Source organism: Lonchura striata, chromosome 20 (assembly GCF_050655825.1).
Source record: "Lonchura striata isolate lonStrDom1 chromosome 20, ASM5065582v1, whole genome shotgun sequence".
Classification (NCBI taxonomy): domain Eukaryota; kingdom Metazoa; phylum Chordata; class Aves; order Passeriformes; family Estrildidae; genus Lonchura; species Lonchura striata.
Window position 1 is genome coordinate 11,145,050 of NC_140722.1, and position 7,446 is coordinate 11,152,495.

Below are 7,446 nucleotides of genomic sequence, written 5' to 3' on the forward strand. Positions count from 1 at the left end.
GCCATGTTTTTTTCCTGTAAAGTAACTAAAAAAGAGATTTGGCTTTTCAATTTTTTCACCTAATTCTGATAAATATGGTTAATTTTTTTCCAGAACACTTCATATCTTCATCTTGGACTCTGTATTTTACTCAGCATCATTCTCAACATTTACTCTGCTTATGACATCACATCATCACATTTGTGCCAAATTTCCAAAGGCTGATTGGGACATACAGTTGCTAGTAGGACATTTTGAAGACAAAAGATTTGTGCAAGCTTAACTTGGAGCATGAACTGGTCTAAAGAATAGTGACAGCAATTTTGTCATACTTGTGTGGTATTGGAGGAATACCACAAGGTACCCCATACAAACAAAGGTAGGTAACAGTAAGGAACAACTTAAGTCCCTTGGCCCCACATCCAGGTGTGTAATTTCCTTTGGGCTGGAAGTTTTGCCCATCTTGTATTTAAGAGATAAAATCCTTGTTTGACTTACTTCAAAAAATGCTCTAGTTTCTTCAGGCAACTATGGGAACACATCCCATATTTAACTGAGTTATTTAATTTGTTTGCAGTTTCCAAAATGGGCAAAAGCTTGTTAAAGGAATCAGGGCAATTCCAGAACTCTCTCTGATAATGAGAATATATTTTAGGTAGTGTAAGAAAGTAACTTAGGGTCTGGAATTATATCCCTAACTATTTAGACTGCTGGAGAATCCAGGAAAAAACCCCAAAAACTTGTCTAATAGCCTTTCTAGCTGTGTTTTCATTAAGTCTGAGACAGCTCAATAAGGAAGCTATGGCATGATTTATTTTAATCAGTTATTACAGAGGAGTCATTAAATAAAAAAAGAACAAAAACTCGGCAAAATCTTCCTTACATACTTTTGCATTCCAAATCCACAAAAAGTTGAGATAAAATCTCATTTCATTACAACCAAAACAAACCTCCTGTACTGGACTGCTTTCATTTTTTTCTGTAAATGATGATGTTTTCATACCTCTTCTGTCTTCTGTCTACTGGCTTTCCAGTTCAGTGTCTTTTGTGTCTGTTTTCTTTATAATCACACTAAGTTTGCTCAGGAATTCACTTGTCTCCTAAGGCTTGGTAAGAGCATTTGACAGACTGTGAACTAGAAATGGAGTAGGGAAAATGATTTAGCCATTTTTGCCATCTGAAGATGACTTTCAGAACTGCTTGCACATGTGATTCTTCCAGTTCAAATGTGAAAGGATCTGGATTTTGCCCTATGTATTGAACATATGCTGAAAGTTTTACCAACTTTACAGCCCATTAGTTTCATTTGATATTATTGTTGAGCTAAAAAGTATGCATTTAAGCAGACACAAAATCTTCTTTTGAAATAACTCCTCTATCTTAAAGGAGAAGGACCATGGGGCTACTGAATGATTTAGATAAAGAGTGTGACTTTAGATAAAGTCCAGCTCTGCTCCTGTAAGTTACAGTCTCTAGGCATTGTGATATGAAATTCCATAGAGCAAATGTTTTCATCTACAGCAAGTGCTGTTTCACAACTGATGTGGCATTGGCTGTATGTGTTCTTGGCACTTACCAAGAGCAAAAAGGATGAAGAGTCATCTTTGGTTCTTTCACTTATATTTATTGATGTATTTTTGAAGCCCAGTGAGTGGAGGGAAGGATGTAAAGAAGGAGGATAACACTGATTGCCATAACTGGTCAATTGTTAAATGTGTCCAGCTCTGAATCAAGAGAGGGCAGGAATCCATTACTGGAATATCTGTGGTATCATGTACCATTAGCTTGTCTGAGGATATATTGTTGATAAAACATCCCTAGCAGGATCATACTTGCTCACAAAAGCTCACAGAAAAGTTGAAGGAAGCAAAACCTGCCAGAGTCACCTCTTTCTAAAAAGAAATATTTCTAACATATTCTAACAAATCCTGACTGTAAAATGTGCAAATTGGATTTCCAGTAATGAGACCCATCAGTAGGCACATTTTCTTGACATATTCTGTCTTGGAAATAGTGATTCAATTTTCCAAAAGTCCTTTAATTTACTTAAAGAGGAAAGCATTTTCATTTTGCCCAGTCAGTTCTAATAATTTGCTAAATTCAAAATATGTGAAATTACTGAAGCTGGTTGTAGTGACCAGAAGGACCTCTAATCTTCTAATAGTATTTTTCTTTTCTCCATGAATCATGTAGGCTTGCACAAGAAATTTTTCAGAACAGATAAAACACAAATCTTAGTTGACATCTCTGCTGCTTGTCTTTTTCACTCACAGAATTCTGGATATTTGCTAGTAAACTCCTTCAGAAGATTTGCTTTAGAAATCTCTGTTAGCTGCTGGGGTGTGTGGTTAGAAACTTGCATTTTCTCCTGTGAGTAAAGTTCCTTAAGAATTGCCTTACAGATGAATCTGAGTATTGATACTTCATGTCTTGGCAGTAACAAGCATGACAAGCCAGATGAAGAGCAGTTGGGAATGAAAAAGTTTTCCAAGTTTTCCAGGAAAAAAAGTCTCTTTTATGCTGTAAAGCCTTGAAGGGTTTTAAACAATAATTCTTTATCTTACAGAATATTCTCCGGGCGTTTTCTTTTGGCCACCGGATGTTGAGTTGCGTGGACTTTGGAATGCCTCAGGAGAGCCACACATAAATAACTCCTGTGGGAATTGCATGTTCTAGTGGCACAGTCTCCTGTCACAGAAACACTTAGGAGATTGCCAAGGCAGTTGTGTGCTCAACTAACATTTTGGTTTGAAAACCAAGCTTACAAGTAGTGTCCCTCTAATGGACATTTCCTATGTCTTTCCTAATTCATAACTAGGTATTGTTAAATACCTTGGCTTTAAAAAGAGGATATCCCTTAAGTTGTCACATAATATGTTTTTATTCAATCAAATATATTTTATGAAAATAAGAGTTGGAGTTTTTTTCTGCTCTACTTCTGGGGTTCCAGTAATTGTTATGCAGATACAAAACTTAAATAAGTGGGTGCTTTTGCCATTTCTCTTCCCTGGCAGCATCATGTGAAGCTTCTGGCCAGAATCCTGAAGTGCAGCACAGGGCTGGAGCTTCTGTGGCTGGCAGAAACAGTCCAATACCCATGAGGACTTCACTGGAAATATGGATGTAGGTAGGTATGATTATCATGAAAGAAAAAGGGCCTGTACTGTTGCTGTCCAAATCTACTGTTCACCTCTTTTTATTTTACAATGCAAGAGTTAAGACATTTTCTTGCAGCATACCGTACTTAATTATGAATATTAATCCCTATTAGGAGCATTAGACTTCAGGGATTCACCTAAGGACAACTGAAGTACATGGGATGAGTTGAAGACCAAAACTTTAACAATATTTTTAGATTTCAGGGAGAAGACGATCAAGAGTGTAGACTAAAAGGGGCATTGAAGTTGCTTTATTTACTTGTGCATGTCTGGAGTAAAACTGCATTTGTCCCTAAAGTCAAAGAAAAATACTTGAACCCGGAATAGTTTTCCTATAGATTGTCAAACATTTTTATTCTGGATGCAAATGAAGTCTTGTTGCTTTTGCAGATCACTTGCTAGTGGAGACTGACACCCATTTGCAGAAGAATCAGCACACAGACTTTCAAGGTTACCAATGGGCAGCTTCTGCACAGAACTGCATCGTTTTCAACTAGGACTTCATTCCTTTGCTCCTAACACTCTCTGCTTACCAAATTATCCATTGAACTCCTGTGCTCCTCCAAAAGAAAAAAAAATAAAAGGTACAAGGCAGAAAGGTAGGGAAGGATACTGGCTACAAGGCTAGTGCAGCTTTATGAATGAACCCAAAATTTTGGTTTTGCTGAACACTCTCCAGTGGAAACTGACACAAGTGTGGATTTTGTCATCTTGTTTGACTGAACTTTTGAAATCAAGGTATTACTGGTAAAATCCCAACTTTCAGTGTTTCAAATGATCCTGGGTGAGGAGCAGAGAGAGGCAGGAAAGAAGAGAAAGAAATCATCTATCAAAGCAATACGTTTTTCATCTATTTATTGATGGGCCTTTAGGCTTCTGGTGGGTCAGTTAAGACTAAAACCATCTGTAGGCTTCTCTGTTCTGTCCCTTGTCACCCCAATCCATACCTAAGTCAGATGTTTCTGTAACAAGTTCTAGATTAACTTCATTTTTAGAAAACAAACAGGAAAATGGCATTACCTTAACCTCTGACAGTCTCTGTGTCATGATCTACATTGTAGATCTAGGGGAGGAATAAGTATTTTAATAATAATATAATAATATAATAATATAATAATATAATAATATAATAATATAATAATATAATAATATAATAATATATAATAATATAAAGGAAGGAGGTTAAGGGAACTGACAATTCTCCATTTTTCTTGGATAGCTCCTGCTAGTTTCTGCTCTTTGACACGCAGAGAACCCATATGTATCTGTAATGTTCAAGATCTTTTGATGTAACTGATGGGTGAATTCCACAGCCTTCACTGTATATTGAGTCTGACTATTTCTACACCAACACTAATAATTACCTGTACTCAATTACTAGAATCCTTGTGCAAGTTGCTCTTTTTGTACCATTTAAAATTGAGTAGTACAGCACAGGAGCTGGAATCCCTGTGCTGAAGAATTCAGTCTAGAAACTTACTTCCAACGTCAAACAAGAGACAGAGTGTATGAGAAGATAAATTATTCAGTAATGAATCCTACACACTTATAATGCACAAGTTGTAATGAATCTCAGTTGCTCTTGTAATTTTGTAAAGTTGTTTACCTAATATGGTAGATGTGCCATATGGTACACTAAAGAGAGTGTTAGAATGAGGACGTGAAGATTTCGAGGTTTTTATTTCTAGTTTTGTAGGCATCTGTAAATTACATTCAAGCTGTCCTAGAATGTGAGCAGAGCAAGAATGCAGGCTGCTCTGCCCCTTCATGCTGACTGCTGCTGCCACCTGATAACATCCTCCATCTCTTCCTCCCGTGCTCCTCAGGCACTGTGGCCCAGCATGGGGCTGTGCCCTGGCTAGATGCCATCAAAGAAAGTCTTTCAGACACTTTGCATCTTTAGGCTGACTTAGTTTGAGCCAAGCTTTTTCACCTTTAATACATTATTTGAGCAGCTGGTTAACTCTTCTGGTGGGTAGGGAATGTGACCAGGCTTCTATTCCAGAGAGTTCTTTGGTATGTTGCTTATAGAATTTCACCATAGCTAAAACTAGCAACGGGCTTGACTGAGGCAGCAGCAAAGAGGTTGGGACTGCCCTGCTCAAAGCAGCATTTCTGGCTTGTAAGAAATGGGTAATATGACCTACAGTGATGCCTGTAAAATCACATTCACTTTGCAGTACTGTAATTTGTCAAAAATTGATAAAATGGGAGTTAAAATTCACACAGATGAAAAGGGCAGTTTCTTGCTCACCCTTGAGTTTCAAGTGATGCCTGAGAAAAGCATTTAAGTACAAGAATAAAATATTAATATAAAACTCAGAGGCTGTAGGCAGTTTCTCAGGATGATGCCATGGGGGTAAGTGAGCAGAGCCTTGGGAAAGGCTTAACATTGTAATTTTTAGTTATCAGCCAAAGTCTACTGCAGGTGAGAAGAGGACATAGAAACTAGAAGAGCAATATCCCTCACTATGAGCTGAATTTCTAGGATTTTTGATTTAAAGGGACTTGCACTATTATTTGGGGCCTGTATGTTAAGAGCAAATACCAGTTTTTATGTGAATTTTTGGCAAACAGCTTCTCCCTGGTAGGTACGTTTGCATATTTGGGGACAGGGTGAGAACTGGACAGTACTTCACCACTGTTCCCATTGCTCATGGAGTCAACTGTCAAGCAGATCAATTCAATTCATGTTAGAATTAAGTGACCAAGTTAAGTGATCACCACAAATATGTGATAGGAGAAGTGTTGACACCCACATCTGGGCAACCCTACGTACAGAAAACTTGGACACATTTAAATTTATCCCCTTTTCATAGATAAGTCAGGGCTCTGGTTCTTCCAGGTCTCCACTAGCCTCCAGGCAGGAGGCCAGTCAATTCCCCAGAATCATCAACCAGCAGGTGCTGAGCCCATCCCACTATAACAGAGTTCCAGTCTCTAATGCTGCCCATTCCCAAAATGTAACAGCAAAGCTTATTTTAAAACCCTGATATAAGAGGTGCTATTTTAAGCTTGCTACCCCTTAAAACTTGGAAGTTAAGTTAAATTGGGCATTGGAATAAGTTGCCCAGAGAGGTGGTGGAGTCACCACCCCTGGAGGTGGTTAAGAGGAATCTGGATCTGGTGCTGGGGGGATGTGATTTAGTGGTTTAAGGGTTACAGGGGTAGTACAGTTGGACTTGATCTTAAAGATCTCTTCCACCCTTGATGATTCTATGCTATTCTGTGAAAGATAAATCATACCATCTGATAACATTGTTCCAATTGCATCTGGTAATACTGTTCCACTCATTCAGTTTTCTGGAGAAACAGCGCCTGGCAGAAGAGCGCATTTATTGAAAGGCGGGTTGTATTTTTACGTTATTTACTTCCTTTATGATGGTTGCACAACAAGGTCAAAGTGCAGCCGCGTCCTGTAGGCGATCGTGTCCACCTGCAGCCGGCGCCGGCCGAGCTGCGCGGGCCGGGCCCGGGGGCTGCGCTCCCCGCCGAGCGCCGCTGCGGAGCGCGGCTCTCCCCCAAGGGTTAAGCGGCGGCGGGGGTGTAACGCGGGCTGACACACGGGCGGGGATCGCCCCGCCGTGCCGGCTCGCAGCTGCGACTGGACCGTTCAAAATTGCCGTCTCCCTCTCTTTTCCCCCCCGCCTCCCCTCTCTCTCTCGCCTTCCTTTTCCCTTCCCGGCGCTGGGCTCGCAGCCGGGCGCGCTTTCCCGGAGCTGGCCCCGGCCGTGCTGAGTCAGACCGCGCCCCGCGCCCGCCCCCGCGGCCCGGCCGCACCGAGGGGCTGCTGCCCCCGGCTCGCCCCGCCGACGGCGGCGGCAGGGAGGCAGGCGCGGGGGCTCCTCCTCGCCCGCTGCCCCCGCCCGGGGCTGGGCGTGTGCCCCGCCCGCCCCGCCGGTGGATCAGTTACACGCAGCTGGCACAGGTGCGGGGCGCCCTTCAGACTCGCGCCGGCGGGGGAGACCCGGACGCAGAGAGCAGCAGGGAAAACATGCAGCCATTTTGGGCCGAGGCAGACAAAGAGCCGCCGGCGGCCGCGGCCGCCCCCGCCGCCCCGCGCGACTCCCGAACCCCCCGCACCCGCGGCGCGGCCGCACCGAGGGGCCGCAGCCCCCGCCCGCCCGCGGCCGCCGGGGGGCCGCCGCCGCCGCCCGACTCCCAACTAAGCGATCGCAGCCATTTGCACGGCCTTTTATAGGCGGGCGCCGGCCAATCAGCGGCGGGCGAAATCCCTGCCCGGCCGGTGATGTGCGGGCCGGGCGCTCGCGCGTGCGCTGTTGGGCGGGGGGGCCGAGTGTGAGCGGGG

General features: G+C 42.9%; 1 long non-coding RNA gene across 1 annotated transcript; it reads left to right on the forward strand.

The window, feature by feature from the left end:
- The first annotated feature begins 226 nt into the window (after positions 1-226).
- LOC146765735 (uncharacterized) lies at positions 227-3,659 on the forward strand. The gene is made up of 3 exons (XR_014949679.1): positions 227-358; positions 2,994-3,106; positions 3,528-3,659. It is a non-coding gene; the product is annotated as an uncharacterized LOC146765735 (long non-coding RNA).
- Positions 3,660-7,446: the final 3,787 nt, after the last annotated feature.